Below are 17,170 nucleotides of genomic sequence, written 5' to 3'. Positions count from 1 at the left end.
CCACAACTAAATTCTAGAAGGATCTCTACAGTAACTGTGAACATTCATTTCAAGAAGTGTATAACCAGCAAATTTGTTAAAGTTCATTTAATTTTCTGAACTCTCTCTACAATAATGCCCTGCTCCAAGTAAATAAAATGGTGATCTCCCAAATCAGGACATTCTTCAAACATTTCCCCTCTTGCCTTTCTTGTTAAATATTTCCCATGTACAAATGTCATGGTATAAGATTAAAAGCTTATTCTTCATCTAAATATCTAATCTGTATGATTAGTTTATGAGGAGCAGGAGTTTTGTTTCTGGGTTGTGTTTTTTATTCCTGGAGCAAGAATCAGTAGGTTGTATTGTTGCTGTTCTCAAACTGGTTTTGCTGATAAATATTACATTATTCCTCCTCTTACATTATTCCTTCTCTCCTGCTTTTTGCAAACCTGTCAGAGATTAAACACATATACAGGAGATGGCAGAAGCAGCACACAAAATTTGGGTGGTGTGCTTGGCACTCTTTAAAACACTTGGTGGAGCAGAGGAGAGTTTAAAGAGAGCACCTTAATTAGTATTAGTCAGAGACAGGTGCAGAAGAACTTGGAAAACTGGGAATAGAGGAAATCATTAGGAAACTTGGGCTAAATAAATGGAATTCTCTCCAGTGTGCAAATTTTCTCACGGGAGCCAAAGTCTGCATTGTAGTAACGCACAAAGTTTTAATGTTAACTTGTAAAAAACCCTATATGTCATCTCTCTTTCCATATCTAATTGTGAAAACCTTTTTTTAGAGCTATGGGGCTTTGAACATAACAGCAACAGAAACAGAAACATCTTGCTGCTTTTGAAGAAATCAAGCTGGCATTGCAGCTGTTCCCTTGAGACCACCTTAGTTTGATATTTTGCTCCCATGCTGCATAGTCCTGAAACTGAGACTCTTGCTTTCACTTGAAAATTGCACAGATCACCTCTGGGAATCCAGTGGTCATCTGGAAATTTGCCAGTATTGAATATTATAGGCATTGTTTCAAATAGCAATAGGGGTGTTACTCTAAAAACACTGACAGAACACCTCATAGCCGAGGGGACAGTTTGGGAGAAATAAATCTGTGGTTTTTTGACAGATAATGAACCAAAATCCATATGTAAACAAAGAAAGCATCTAAGGATATATAGCAGATGGTAAGAAGCTTGTACAAAGAGGGAAGGGGGAAGTTCAGGCAAAGTCTGTGGTGATGTTTTACGTTGGTAAGGGATGGCACTAAAGGATAATAAGGCCACAGTCAAACCTACTGTATTATGCAAAAAGGGTTCAGCAGAAGAAATTCATAGCAAGTTCATAGTTATAGACAAAAAAATGGGGTATTAAGTGAACTTCTGAAGTAATTTACATATCTGCAGTTTTATTGCAAGTTAAAACATGAGTGTGTGTGTAAAAAGGGCACATATTACCAACACTTTTACTTTAGAACTCCTCTAAGGCTTTCGGCCAGTGGGGTTCAACAGTGCCTGTGGGAAACTTATTTCTTGAATACCAGAGCAAGACAATTTTATTCAGAAACAACATTTACTTCCTTTTTTTATTATTATTTTTATAGAAAGTCAGAAATTTCTCTGACTTTTCTATTACTTATCTGGTATTTGTGTTCCTGTTTCATAAGGAAACCAAATTGTCTGCTTATGGGTTTGGTGTGGGCTTCACTTCTTTGTCATCAGTCAGTAAGTCAGTAACCTGTAAATACATTTTAACTGAAAAGTCCTAGTTTCTTTCAAGAATTCCACAAACGGCTTCTACAAAACTATCTCTGTGACTATATTATTATTTCACAGGACAGCAGGTCATCATTGTAATCGCCTTTGAAGCTCCTGTTGAATTCTGTTGATTCAGATTGGTTTCAGAGGCCATACTATTGTGCAAAATTTATTTTTCCTCTTCAAGTTCACTTTTTCCATGCAGACCTTCCAGAGAAGCACCTTTGCTTCTGATCTGAAACCTATGCTACCCTCCAACTTTCCAACTTCCTCTATTATATTCTCTTCAATTTTGTGTAGTTAGCTGCTTTTGAAGTAAAAGAAAAAAGAAAAAAAAAAAAAAGGAAACTAATCTCTTGATAGATATAACTAGGAATTTTTTAGTGCATAGTTAAGGGAAAGAAATTACATGGTTTGACAAAAGAGATCTGTTTTGTGTTAATAGGCTTAAATTGGTGTGTTTGTTTTCTTCAACAGAAAACTGTTTAAAAGGGAATTATGGTATTCTTCCAAAATACTTATGAGACTGAAGTGCCTGGTTACCAAGTATTTTGACAGGATACTTTGTGAAGCTTAGGTAATTTTTATAAGGAACACAGAACTCCTACTCCTGTTTCAAACAGAAAACAGATTTAAAGGCAGTAAATGAAGTTTTGCCAGAAAAATAAAGTATTTTATATGTATTTGGGGTATACACATATGATTGTAAAATATGTATAAAATAAAATACAAGTATGCTTAAGGGGCCCGTTCATGCTTATTCATGCAGCATGTTTCCCTCTCTATCCACCTTCTCAGTTATGGTAGAACAATTGATTAACACAAAGACTGTTGTGTTTTGGAATGTTTATTTTTGGCATTGAAAACATTAATACCCTCTTGACTGTTGCTGAAGTTGGTGGCTTTCTGTGATCATTGTGATTGTGTCAAAGCAGAAATAACTAGGATTACTCCTCTTATCTAATCTGACAGTCAACAGCTCTGTTTACTCCACCAGTCACAACAGCCCTTGGCCTCGCTCATAAATCTTTTGTTCTTGAGCACATATCTGTTTTCCAGGCATTGTTTTTCAGCAGGTATCTGCAAGGGCTCAATTGTCCCTGAAACTTTGTCTCTTCTCTGCTCTTCCTTCACATACCCATTCTTCTTCAGCTCTGTCCCTATTTTTAAAAGCACATGGAAACTGAAGGCATGTCAGGTGATAATTCTTTTGTATGACTACCTTACATCTACTGAAGGATAACACACCATCTTTAAATTTTTGGGTTGCTTACACTGCTGTCTCAGTTTCCATCACAGCCTTTACTTCCTTGCATTACTTGTCACAATGCCCTTTCCTGTTTATTGCTGTTATCTGGCTCCTCCAGCTCCTGTGCTCATCAAACTGATTTCGAATGATGTTACTTATGAAATAACATTCTCTATTTGATTAAACACCGTGCAATCAAAACCACAAGCTTTGAATAAAATGAATGGTATAATGATTGACTTAAGTTTTCCAGTAGAAAGGTTTTAATAGGAAATAATTTTCATAAAGTGAATCACATAGACTAGTTCATGCTAAACAGCTAGTGCAAAAGCAGTATCTGCAAAACACCTAACAAAGACATAAAGAATTTGTTACATATCGCTGGGGAAACCTCCACAATGACTCAGGTCTGCAGGAGAGGAGGGCTCTGAATGCCCACTTGGGCATGGGTGGGTCTAAAACTTTTGCTACGGAAATGTGGTTATACAGGATAAAATATCTCTCTGTTAGAAATGTCTCAAATCAGATCAAGAACATTAGAAAGAAAAATGGTCTGTCGATTAACCCTTATCATGTTTCTTCTGATAATGAATTTTAGGCATCTCAGACTTTCTTTGAAATGTTGTATGATGTTCCATATTCTGTCCTGAAACCTACACTGTGAATATTTAGTACAAAATCCTTTGTTACCATGGGAGCTGAAGGCTGTAGAAACCCATCTGTCTTCACATTACACCTTTTATTTTCATTCCTTTTCTTATGTCATTTCAGATGTCTTGACCACAGAGAGGGTTGCTTTTACACTTAAAATTACCAGTAGACTAACACCAACTAGGTTTTACTTACTAGCTATTAAAATATAAGGTACAGGAAACAAAATACACTGCTAGTTCAGATCTATCAACTTCCATTTGGATTAGTATTAGTCTACACATAATTCCTAAAAAAAAATAATAATCTTTTGGCTGTGCTAGCTACTAGCATCTTAAACTCTTCTGTCTGAAATACGGCACCACAGAAAAGACTAGGAGGGAGAGCATGGGCATATTTCGTTGAGTCTGAACTGCTAATAACCAGTAGTCTTTCTGACTGCTGAGGCAAATGGGAGCTCTCTTAAATACTTTCAGGGTAAAACCTAGGCTGTTAGGGGCTGAAGTTACACTGATTTCCAGAACTTCCCCCCGCAAAGTACTACAAAAATTATTATATCTCCCATATTATTTGAGCCCTCTCAGAATATTTTTGGGAATTCAGGTGTGATTTATCTGGATTTAGCAGGACAAAAGCAGAGCTCTGATAGCAAGTGCATCTAAATCATAAGCACTAAACTCTCCTGACACATCAGCATGGAATGGCACCTGAAGAAAGAACAGATACCTCAACCCACGTGTCATTGTGACTGAAGGAGATTACTGCTAACAAAAAAACCCCAAGGTGTAAACCTTTTGTTCTCATATTCTCCAAACAGTGGCACCTGACTCTGCATTTTGTTAGTCTGCAACCCTAATGTCCTTGAGCTCTACTTGGTAATATATTACATTTATGCAATCCCAAACCCCACATCTGATGACATAAATCTAGCCAGGGAGATTCATGTACGTGTGAGCTCAAACTGGACTGGACAATGCTTCCGATATTGTGACAGTGATAGTTTTTAGAAAAAAAGCAGCAGCTCACTGACCTTGCTGTGAGCAGTGGGTTTTTTTCTCCTGAATGCCCTATAGTGTCAAAATTGCAACAGAAACTGGCCCTTGTTGCATGTGAATCTCTACTGCTGGTTGTCACTGTGGTCATGTCCAACACGCAGCCTTCTCTCAGCAGGAGAAGTCTCAAACAGTAGTTTTGCAAAGCACAGCCCTCACTGGTGCTAGGTACTACTTGTGAAATAAGGATAACCAAGAAGTCAGCATGACCTTTCCCATGTACTTTGGATTTGGGGCAGGCAAACCAAAAATAACTAACCCATGATTTTTTCTTTGATGAGGACAGAAGGGCATATGTATTGTTAAATGCTTGGATATGACAGGTAAGCAGGCCATGTAAGTACCAAAACAACATGCAAGTTTAAAATCTTTACCTGCATGTGCAGTTTGCTTGTATGCACTAGGGTTTGAACATTCCATTTTCTCTTTGATTTAAATCATTTCAGGAAATACTTTAAAGGCATAAATAGCAGTTACATATCAAATCTATTAAAAATCAGTAGGAATCATGCTCCTTCTTTCTATCTGCATGTCTTGAATCTTCCCTTCTTTGTGTATCCATAATAGTATGTTAAAACTTTATTTTGAAGAACAGCATAAGGACAGGAGAAATAGTAGCAAGAATAGAACTGAAGTACCTCTACAAATCTAAGCTCAAACTTCAGTTACACGACATACACAAAAGTTATTAAATAAACTGAGTGTACTAATAAACATCTTCACTGTATCATTATTAAGAATTACAGAATAAATTACTGACAAAATGAAGTTCTGATAACTCATTTTTAATTACTTTATGTGACCATTGTCTAACAGAAAAGATTCTGAGCTAATATCTGCGTGTGCTTAGGTATTCAAGTGAAATCGACACCTAACTCACTGCATTTAAATTTTAGTATGTAGTTTAAATGACTTCAAGAAAAGTCCTTTGCGGACAGCAATAATAACCGACCTGTACTTTTTTATTAAATGCCATAAACACAATGGAATTTTAGCTGCAGAAAGGATAATGTAAGTCACTGGAGCTTGAAAGAATAAAATTATCATCAATATAAAGCTGCATCCTTCCCACTCACTGTACTCTCTCATGTGGTTTGATCTGCTACTTTCCCCTCTTTATTTAAAAAAATATGCTTTTAAATAGTCTGCTTCTAGCCAGCTGTAGTATTTGAAACCAGCACCAATAAGACACTTCAGGTTTCAGTTTCCATATGTGAAGGTGTGTTTATTGGTATTGATATTATGACCACTGGTAACAAAACAACGAACACTTCCCATACAGAACCTAATTTATACACAAAGCATAATAAATTACAAGAAACCAAAGCATAAGATCAAACAGCCCTAACATTAAATTCTTCCTTTTTCACTTGATCATAAGCTAAGTGAGGCACCTCAGTTCCTTCTGTGATCAACAGAGACAAAAGAGCAACAGAGAAGTGTTCATAGCATGTGAAATGAATCATCTTCTGGAGGTGTCTTTGAGGTCATGTAGCTTAGATTGACAGTTTAACTTGCAATGGTGGCTGCAATGAGTTGAAATGAATCCCACATTCACTAAACAGGTTGTATACAGGAAATCCCGAGGGGTTTCAGTAGCAACAATTTGTCTTAGTCTTAGTCGACTCAAATATAGACTATACTTCACATAGCTGTTATATCATAATTAGCATCAAAGATGTTCAAAGGCTGAACTGAGGTCTCAAAGAGTCTTGGGCATAGGGATGCCTCACCTGAATGTCAAGTAGGCTTGGGTAGAGTAAGCCTTTACCTCTGGCGAGGTGCAGCCAGCAGGGAAGCACACCTGAATGTACTCACTAGCAGTGCCAAGGGACACAAGCGCATGGTTTTGAGAGGAACATAGGTGCCTGCCACAGCTGAGGCAATGAAGCATCATTTCTCCAAAGCAGTGAAGGAAGGCTGACACCTAAATCCTGCCAATGCAGATCAGACACCTCACCCAGGCTTTAGATTACTGGGACAACAACTGGCCACTGGGACCAGGACTTCCCACCTGAACCGTAGCTGGGCTTGCTGCTGCACACAATGAGAAATTGATACTACTGACTGGGGCTACATTGGTTTCTGTTGATGTAGCATGTCTGCTTCAAGTTTGCTTTTGTCTTTAGGTCTATGGATATTTCATAATTTTAATTCTGGTAAGACAATTGCCTTTTTTACTGCCTTATGTTCTCCACTGTATTTGCAGATAAAACAGACTTTAACATAAAGTGTAGGAAAACATTTTTTAAAGTAAAAAGAAAAATATTATCCATCTTGAACTTAGTCTAAATATCTGAACATGTAAGAATCAGGAAATAATGCACCATTTGGATTTGAATATTATACTTAGTAGTTCTCGGCAGCTCAGTTACCATGAGGTCTGTAATTAACACCTCCTCTCCTTCAATAAAATGGGACTTTGCTGACTTCTTTCATCAGCAGGTTTGTATGCTTGTTATTTGGCATTTGCTATTTTGTGTCATCACAGAATAAAAAGTACTCAGAGGATGACTTCTCCCACACTTATGGGTAGAAATGAACATTAAACAAATTGAGAAGTAGCTTCCTTTTCCTCTTTTTAGCTGTCCAAAGCAGTCAGAAGGATGCAATTTGAGCTGGTTCAGGCAGTTATTTCTCAGGATGGTAGGTCCTTTTTTAGAGAGAAAACCTACTGAAATTAGTGGGCCTATGAGAAACAGCTCCTCTGGATTTGGGGTGCACAATCTGACTCTCTGCATGTCTTTAGTATCCCCCCAACATCAATAAAAATCCATAAAAGACTTATCCACTTCAAGTCCATGTAATTGAAAATGCAGCTTTCTTTCCCCCTTTATATGGATCTTGGAACTAAGCAAACTGAATGAGTAGGTCAAAAGAGTTCTTCATAAGTTTAGATTACTCTAACAATATTGCAAGGTTTTGACCAGATTAGTAATTTAAATTGTTACTGTCCATTTCTACTGTCATACCCACAAGGAGGGCGATAGATATCTTAGTTAAAAAATCCTCCTAATTACCTATGTGAGTGGCATCTTTCTCATTGTGCTCATCTCTGCTGGAAAAGGCTGGTTGATGCCTGCTGGCTATATGTGTAGTTCTGATGCTGCTGGTTAATTTTCCACAACCTCAGCTTTAATTCTGCTTTATTCAGCTGCACCCATTCTGATAACAACAGAACTCTGTTCTTAACTGAGCATGGGGATGCAGAGACAAACCTGGCATGCATTCTATGCAACAGTTCTGGGTGCTTCACATCAACGCATTCCTGTTGGTGAGTAGTGTCGACTATTTAAAAGTTGAGAGACATTAAACATTTTTGCCTGTTGAACTAGAAAGGAGAAATCATGTCATGGATTAACATGGTTGACTTAGTGATCTTATCCTGATGTCAAAAATAGAATATGGTTGGGAGATGTTATTACTTTCCCTCTTCAAAAATGAATTAAATGAAAAGCAGAACTCATAAGCCCAGTAGAGCTTCTTTGGGGTGGCCTCATTGTCAAGTGTGGAGTTTTGGCCAAACCTGCAAAGATAAAGAAGGCAAGAACAAGCCTGGGTGGTTGTCAAGCTGCATAGAAGTATTTCATTCTTTACACCAAGATCTGTGTCAAAATGGCTACACCACTGTCACAGGTTCATTAGAAGCAGAATTTTCTGCTGTTGATCTGTATAGAGTCATCACTTTGTGGGTGGAGGCTCAAAGAGAGGCTTGTATTTCCCTTGCTTGTTGCTGTGAATTTTAAATAGGAACACAACATTGATGCAGAAATGACTGTTCATATGAACATTTTTCCTACATATAGGAATGTATTTATTCTCTAAGAGATTCATCATCTTGGCTGCACCTTGAATTTGAGAAATAGTTACAGATATTACGGCTGGAGGTGGGCTAACTGCCTGACATTCAGCCAGCGTAAAGGCAATGCTGAGATAAATGAGTTGAATAGGCACACACTCTGTGCAGCCCCTAGTAAGAATTTTGTCTTTGCATGGTCTTAAAGAGAAAAGGAGAAAGTGTGGAAGCAGCTCAGGCCATTTATTTCCTCTCCTAGAGTGATGTTTAGGACACATACAGGATCGAATGCAGCCTAAGATAAAAAAAAATAACCCACTTGGCAGTACCATCAGCCATAAAAACATGGTTTTTTCTACTAATCTCCATCCTCCTTTCTCCTGCCCAGGAACAGTGGTGTGCATTTTATTTCCACTAAGCCTCAAACAATACTACGTATCTATCTATCTACCTGTCCCCTAGTTCTATTTTCTGTGGTGACGAGGGGACACTTACACACAGCAACAAGGAACCATGTTATAGTGCAACCTCTTTTTCAGCCCCATTATAACATTATACTAAGATACTGGCTATATTCTTCTCAGCTTTTCATCTTATATCCTTAATGATTTTGTAATCTTGGGAATTGCTTGCCCAGCCTCTTCCAAGTTGGTGAAGAGCTAGCAGCCCATCCACTCTACCAAAAAGCTTAGCAGGAATCCGTGTGATCCCACATATCCATACCAGAAAACAGGGCCTCTTACGTGGTCCTGAGGGCAAGTGGTGTTGCATAGCTTGCCATAGCTAAACTCCCTTCCCTGATCCAAACAGCACAGATCTGTCCAGACTGAATACTGGAAATAATCCCTGACACCTGCTGCTCCTCAGACCTTTCCTGGTCTTAAAACTAGCCCTGCCACTTAAAACTCCAGCCTTATAACTAGCCCTGCCATGCCTGGAAGCATGCTGGGAATGAAATGGTACAGATGACAGTAACAGTGCTGACTTGGTGTCCTGGCCCAGTTATTTTAGTGATTTGCACATGCCTCTGGGTCTCCTGCTTGTCCTTTGCTGTTTTACCTCCAGCCTGGCCCATAATATTAGCTGCTTCAATGCCTTTGCAAAAGGATATGTGCACAGCAGATGCATCTCTGATTTTACTATTTTGAACCACTAATTTTCTCTTCTTATTATTTGTTGCCTCATAAATCATTTAGTTTATTCCTGTTGTTCCTCACATTTATTTTTTTTTTCCTAGTGGTCTTTGGTCCATTGGTCAGAGGTGCTCTATTAGAGAACCAGTGCTGAAGTACTACTGCATTGATAAAGGGGATCTTTTTTTCTAGAAAATACTTCCAGCTTCTGGTTATTCAAGGATATTTTACACTGGAAATAGCAATAGTTTTGATGCTCAGCAAGGGACCTATCTTCCATTTATTTCCTTGCTTGAATTTCATTATAATCTGTCCTCTCTAATATGTCCCATCAATGAGTTCGATGTTTTATTATACATTGTGCAGAAAAAAAGTAATCCTTTTTAGCTATAATTCTGTTAGTTCATAATCTTATTAGTTGTCCCCAAGATATTGTGACGGTGAACTATCCATCCCTACTCACTTCCTTCAAATCTCCACTCTTTGTGATTTTCCAGATCTTCATCATAATCTTGTCACCTTTAGCCAATGAGTTTTATGTTTTTAGTAACCCTTTAAGCTCTCTCACATCTTCAGATATTATTATTACCCTTTTGATTTATTTTGTTAATATAGATGGTCACGATTGTACTGTGTCTTTAAGATGTGTGTGAACCATCAAAACCCGACAGAAAATAATGAAATTTCTGTTTTGTCCTCAGTTCTTAATAGTTCTAAAAATCAGCTTAACTGTTTTCAATATTTACTGAGGATTTAACCTTCCTCCACTTGACCTCTAGAATACAATCCCCTTTTGAATATTTATATTCTGCATTTTTGTACATAGGAGTCATCAAATGATGTTCTACTTTGTTGTTTGTTTGGGTTTTTTTCCCAGTTCTACCAGGATCTTTAGTCATCGCTTGCTCAGATGCTCCTCCCAGCTGAAAGCTGAGGGTGATATTTTTTGTTGCTTCGGGATGATATTGTGTTTGTTGTAGTACTTTGAGAAATAGGCACAGTGTGTCCTGAAGGACTCTACTTAGTTAACAGCAAAATTCAGATTTCACTCCCTAGATTTCACAATTCAGGAAATAACATTTGAGCATTGTTTGAAATGGTTTAATTATTCGACTTCTTTGCAATCTTTTTAAATCCTCAAGTGGACCATTCAAATTATTTTCACAGTGAACTGCATCTATTTTCTTGTGACATCAGCCCATCACGTATTGTAGACCAAAATCTAGTAAGTGCTAAATTTCTTTTTTTTTTTTTTTTAACAACTCTCATCTCTTTCTTTCTTATTTTAAGGTATAAAATTGTAACTATTTTATTTGGCTTTGTATGCGAATGTCAGACTTCCTGCCAAGGGCTGAAAAGATTTCACAATGGGTGCAGAATAAAAAAATGCCTGAAGCAAGTCTTTTGGGTGGCTTGCTTTTCCTTTCACATGGTTACAAAGAACTATACAGTATCCAACGGAGAGAAATTACCCCTTGAATTATATATAGTAGGTTATATTTTAGTAACAATTACTACTAAATCTACCTGCATATTTTCTTCATTTTAATAAACTCTGTTGAGGTGAATATGGTATGTAGCACAATTGATAATTATGAATTTGTGATGAATTTTAAGGTTTGTAGTTTGATTCCTTAACTTTCAGTACACTCATGAGCAGAACACTGTCCTCATAATCTCCTGCAAGTACCACATGACATTACAGCTTGATTTACATACTGCAATGCTTCAGGTGAAAGCAGGCTTGAAAGAACTAAATTGTGAAGACAGATATTGCAGCTAAACCTAAATATGCTGATGCTCAATCAAACCTGATCTGCCGAAATGAAAAATTTTATTTTAAATTCCAAGACTTACATCCTGTATGGCTAGAAGGGTAGGGAGTTTGTTTTGGAGAAACTAAAACGATATAGTCTAGGTCATGTCAAAGCTGGCAGAAACATCATTTGTGTTTGTATCATAATAAAGAAGATTTACTTATTCCAGGTGATAAGTTGTCGACTTGCTCTTAGCTAGGTAGGTGGAGAGCTTTTGAAGGGTCTAACTTAGACCTTCTCTGCTCACACAACAGAGCCCCTTGAGAGACGCAAAGGCTTTCCTAATGCCCGTCATTTCAAAACTCATGAAGTAACCACTCATTTGAGTCATGAATTAATAGAGGTTGCTTTACCTTTCCCAGCACAAACAGGTCCTGCTGCAAAAAGGGATAATGAGCAAAGCACTGTTGTCCTGCCCATGCTTTTTAAGAACGGAGAGGAACATAGAGAAAATTGGGAGCTCTGAGCAGCAGTAGCTCTAAGAGGCAAAGTTAAGTGGAGCCCCTTCTGCTAGACTACCTCTTCAAATCAAAAGTGCTCCCATTTAATGTTCATTGACAATAGCTGTCTGCTGGAGATTGGCTTTAGCTTGCTTGGAAGCATTTGTGTCTGTGAGATTGGAGTAACCTGGGATTCACGCAGGGGTTTTTGCCAGGCTAGGCTCCTATTGCTCTTTTTCTTTTTGGCTAAATGCTGTCTACATTGGTAACAGCTTCGGCTAGATGATGTTCACAGTATGAATTTGCTCAGTACCTAAGTGATACTGAGACCAGCACACTGTATTTCCTTTAATAAAATTTTATTTTCATAGGCAATGAAACTATGTAGATAAAATGAAGTGTCTTGTTTGCTTCTGGTCCTATTCAGTCTTTGTCCACAATAGCTGCAATCTGATTGGAATACCAAATCTACATGAGTCACTTTTCTAAAAACTTTTAAGATATGTCCTAACACAAAGATTAAATTATACTAATTCCCACTTTGCTTCAGCCCAAGTTCCCCAAAAAGGACTTATCTATTTGGTTGCTGTAGCAGAATCAAAAACCTTCCCAATGTGCCTCCAGTCTGTCACAGGAGCAAAGTTCAGAAGCCGATGTGTAAAGACTGGAATCAGCCAAGACAGGAAATTTCAAGGACAGTCTGTCTGGGACATTTATTGACCAGTCACCTGCTGCTAGAAGGTGCCTTCTGCACTCTGGATTTCTAGTGCCAAAAATATCTTCTCTTTCATAAAAGTCTAAAACTTGCTGGTTTGTTTTTTTAGTGTTTGTTTGGGTTTTTTTTCCCCAAAAAATACATCAGAAAGAATTATCCTTTTCCCTAGTAATGTATAAGCATTTAAAGCCATCATTCAGAAGTAAGAAGATTTCTCTCCTTGACCCGAGAGTACCCCAGCTTGTACTTTCCACTTTCCAGTTATAGCTGTTGCTGTGGGATGAGCAGTTGGCTGCCTGGGACAGGGCTTCCACTTTTCCCTACCGGGACTCAGGATCTGGGGGAAAGGGCTAGCAATACAGAAAGATTTTGGTAGTCAGTGAATCAATTTATAGGCGTTCCAGATATTTTTGCTGGAGAACAGGGTTGGCATGCACCTGAGGACCGTGGCTTGGGGTGACGGGAAGGGTGTCTGCTGCAGCCCTGCCTGAGAAGATGCCCTGCCATCTTTCCTCACAGCCACCAGTCCAGTCCAGCACCTCTGGCCCCACTGCAGCACTCACCTGGATGCACTCAGAGTGGCAGCATCCTGCTGCTTTCCTCCCAAAGGAAACTGGCCTGCCCTTGCCAAGAGGTTCCAAAGACCCAGGAAGGTGGTTTGTTTGTTCCTAGTGGGAATTGCTGGGAGAAGAGGAACAGGGAACGCTGTTCTTACACCCTAGAAGAGCACAAAAGGAGGAATTTGATGACTAAAGGAGGGAAGGAAGAGCATCCTCTGCCTTTACCTCTCCCTGAAACACATCCATAGTTTGTTACAGAAATCTCTCTCTAAAACTATCCAGACTCCTGTCTCCTACACAGACCTTTCTGACTTCTGCTTCTTACACAGGTCCTCTCTACCATCCTACTTTTAAGAGAGCCAGCTGCCTTGCCAGTTCTCCCTCTCCTCGCCCAAAAGCGCTCAAAACATCCTCTGCCTCGCTCAGCCTTCTCTTTGCCCACCCACATACAAATAATCACCTTTCAGTTTCCCTTCTTCCTCCAGTCCAGTCATCTTCTCAAAACAAATTAACAATTGTAGATTTAGGAATTTTCAAATTAGGAAGTGACTTTGTAGGATATATACACAACACTTAACTTTAACCATCCTTACTATGATTTACAAACGATGTTTAAACAGTATTTAAGTTTTTGTTTTGTTTTATGAATCCTGGTATAGACTTATTTTGTATTCCATTTAGAAAAAAACTCATTAAAAATGTAAAGTGACTAAAAAGGAAGACAAAAGTATGTTATTAAATAGAAATATAAGTAAAGAAACTTTTATGGGTGAAAAACTTAGTGTTATATTATTTTTTTATTTTGAACCAGTAATGAGCCTCAAAGTCAGTCTAAACTAATTCTAATTGAGCTTCCTATGTGATGTGGTTGTCACTAGAATAACAGCATGCATCAGTGGGCTGTAGTTATTTTTTTGGTTTCATTCTATTTCCTTCTCTTTGGCATTTTATAAAACATTATAAATTTATAATTTTTTTTTCCTAAAAGACTCAAAACGAATTGATTTTTATTTACCTATAGAATTCTGCTTTTTGAGGTGCAAAATGAAAAGGGAAAAACTCAAAATCTGGTAAAAGCCCCTGTGGAGCCCTCTCTAACTAACTGTATGTTACTGAAGGATCCCCAGGAGTGGAGAAAGGCACTTGCTATAACAGTTTCTATGGAAATGGAAAATAACCACTTTGAAACTTCCTAAGAAAAACAGGCTGGCTGTATGAATGATGTTATCTTTGGTACATCTTTTCAGACAGAAAACTTGCCAACTTTCAGCTCTAATAGTGACATGAAGTGCTGTTAGTCAAATTAATATAATCTGTTTGTGCAGCTTTATTAGCTTAACTTGTAAAAGACAAGTGGATTCATGCACGTGACCATGTTCAGCTAGTCATATTTAGACATCTTGCCGTCTTTTTGTATATAGTGTTGTTTAGTCATCATTTGAGTTATTTTCTGCTTTACTTGTCTGTTGGTCAATAAAAATCTGGCTTTGTAACACCAGGCTGCTGTGCAAACTCCAATTACACAACCTATTATGTAATACAGTTGTGAAAACACTGAGGAGCCACCTGGCCAACAAGTCCTTCTACAGATGTCACAGTGTCATATCTTACAGTCCTGAGTCCTTTGCAAAATTCAGGTCACTGAGCATTTAAAAGCAAGCCTCAAATGCAAAACTGCCTGAAATCGCTGTAAAGATTTTACAACTCAGTTTTCTCAATAGCAGCAGCAAAGCATGTTTGAAGCTCTGCGAGGTATTTTAGGACAAAAGGAAACCAATGAGTTGTTAAGCAATAAAACCAGAGTAAATATAAGTATTGCAGATTCAATTTAAACAGTCCCTTTTCTGTTGAAAAAATAAAATGAAAAAAATCTTTCTAAAACTAATTTGATTATCTTGACCTCTGGAAAAAAGTAACTGAGCATAAAGGCTTGAACTGCGTTCTCACTCTGACGGTGTTCTTGCAGCTTAGGACAATACATTTCTAGCTTCACTGAAGTTGGTGACATAAGTCCTGCTCTCTTCAATGGCCTGGTACTTTGCTCTGTGGGAGAGAACTAAATCCCTTGGTTCTATCAAACAAGTAAAGCACCATGTTTTTTCTAGTATGAAAGCAGGTAAGAAGTTAGAAATACCCTATTCCCAACTTCAGAAACAGATGCATCTAGCGTCTAACATCCTTGAGAGCAGTTGCAGAAATGACACAAAAATACCAGGCACCTTGAAATGACCATAACTTTCAGAGCATGGATCGCTGAAATAACATAGTTCCGGCCTCATAGAAATATAAGAAACAATAGACAGAAACGATAGAACCAAATCTCAAACTTAATTTCCCATTGTACTCTTACTAGGTGATTTCCTGATATTTAAGCAGTTCCTTTTCAGGCTTTTGCTGTGTACATACTTTCAAAATATGCAGCATAACTCATATTTCTGCAGCATTTCTTTAATCAGAATTTGTGGGATAAATCCCCACCTAAAACAGAAAACTGAATGATTGTTCACCCCTTGTTCACATATCTTTTGCTGGGAAAGTTTGATGTGCAACCAACCACTTACACACTGTTAAGAGGAAGAGAAAAACAAACCAAGGAGTTCTCATTAACAAATCTTCAGTGATGTTGCTTACTGCTGGCTTGATAGCAAAATTGGTACATTTTTATCACAATTATTGCATTGAATTTTCATGGCAAGGTTTTGGCAATCATGGAAGTAAAAATTAATGTTTATTGAGTAGCTATTTAGATGATGAAGCTTTTGTTTTGTGTCATAATCTTCAGTAGGAGACAATGTAGCATGGGAGCAAAGGATTTTATTGATTACTTTTCTGTTTCGAATGAAATCTTACGACATCCATAAAAGAGGCATATAAATCGAAGAAAAATAATGCTTTACAGTATTTGAAAGACAAAATTATGTCACCAAAGAATGACATGCTTGAAAATGAGTTGTTGTGAGTAAAATTACATACAAGCTGCTCTGAAGTTTTATTAATAGAAAGCTACAAGACGATATAATTAATACCAATCACCTAATACTAAAGACCCATCTATTGAAAGCATGTCCTTTCAAGCAATAGAATGTTAGTGCAATAATGTTGGTTTAGTTTACTTGGACTCACATACAAATCTGAATTTCATTGCATGACTTTTTAGTGAACAGGCTGAAAGAACTGGAAGCTGACAACATATGTGTTGATTAGATACTTTGCATGTTTAATTGTAACTTTAAGGGAAAACTCTTCATTATGTTTTTGCAGGGCATTCCAAGAATCATTTATTGGCTAAAGCTTAGTGAATATTTTTACCAGCAACCTGAGCGTGAGCACTCTCAGTTCACTGTCTCTGTATAACCAGACTCAGTGTATTTTATTTAAAATATACTTTATCAGATATAGTCCCTTAGTATTGTTTGACTATTAAACTGTGATAACTAGTGTGTGACATAATTTTCATTAAGTAATAAAGAGAACATGTCACTTGGGAGTCAGGGCAAGTGTGAGGGGATGAGAAGACTGAATTCCTCCACCTGCAAGCGCAAAGTGCAAGATCAGACAGGGCTCAGTCCCAGCCACAGGGGCTTCCCTTATAGCCCCTGTGTTGGTCTTCAACCTCCTTATGACCTCCTCTCTCCCGCTCCTCCCCTAGCACCGGCACCATTTTGTGGACAGAAAAATAAATCAAGCACTTTGAATTTTAAGGGAATAGGCTCTGGATGTTTGGAACTCAGCTGCCACAGACCACATTGATTGGAACTAGCTGTCTTCTTGGGTGGCTCGTGTTAGTAATCAGTTAAATTTAATGGCTGAAGGAAGCAGATCGCTGTCAGACTCTTTGGCTATGTATGTGCTGCTAAATATAACATGCAAGAAGCTGTTCTCTGATCCTGCAAGCAAATGATACATCACAGCTCGTATAGTTACAGCTAAGCACTCTTCCTCAAGCACAGCCAGTTTGTGCGTGTGGCAGGGAAAACACCAGCAATTGAGCAGTATGGACAATTGCAGATCAGTGCTTGA

General features: G+C 38.0%; 1 long non-coding RNA gene across 1 annotated transcript in view; it reads left to right on the top strand.

Moving 5' to 3' along the window:
- The window catches only part of LOC129736369 (uncharacterized), a 41,398-nt gene that overhangs the window by 10,540 nt on the left and 13,688 nt on the right, over positions 1-17,170 (top strand). The window lies entirely within an intron of this gene.

The sequence above is a fragment of the Falco cherrug genome, chromosome 6, assembly GCF_023634085.1.
Source record: "Falco cherrug isolate bFalChe1 chromosome 6, bFalChe1.pri, whole genome shotgun sequence".
In the NCBI taxonomy this organism is placed as follows: Eukaryota; Metazoa; Chordata; class Aves; order Falconiformes; family Falconidae; genus Falco; species Falco cherrug.
The sequence above is the reverse complement of the archived record's forward strand: the minus strand, read 5'-3'. Positions and strand labels throughout refer to the sequence as shown.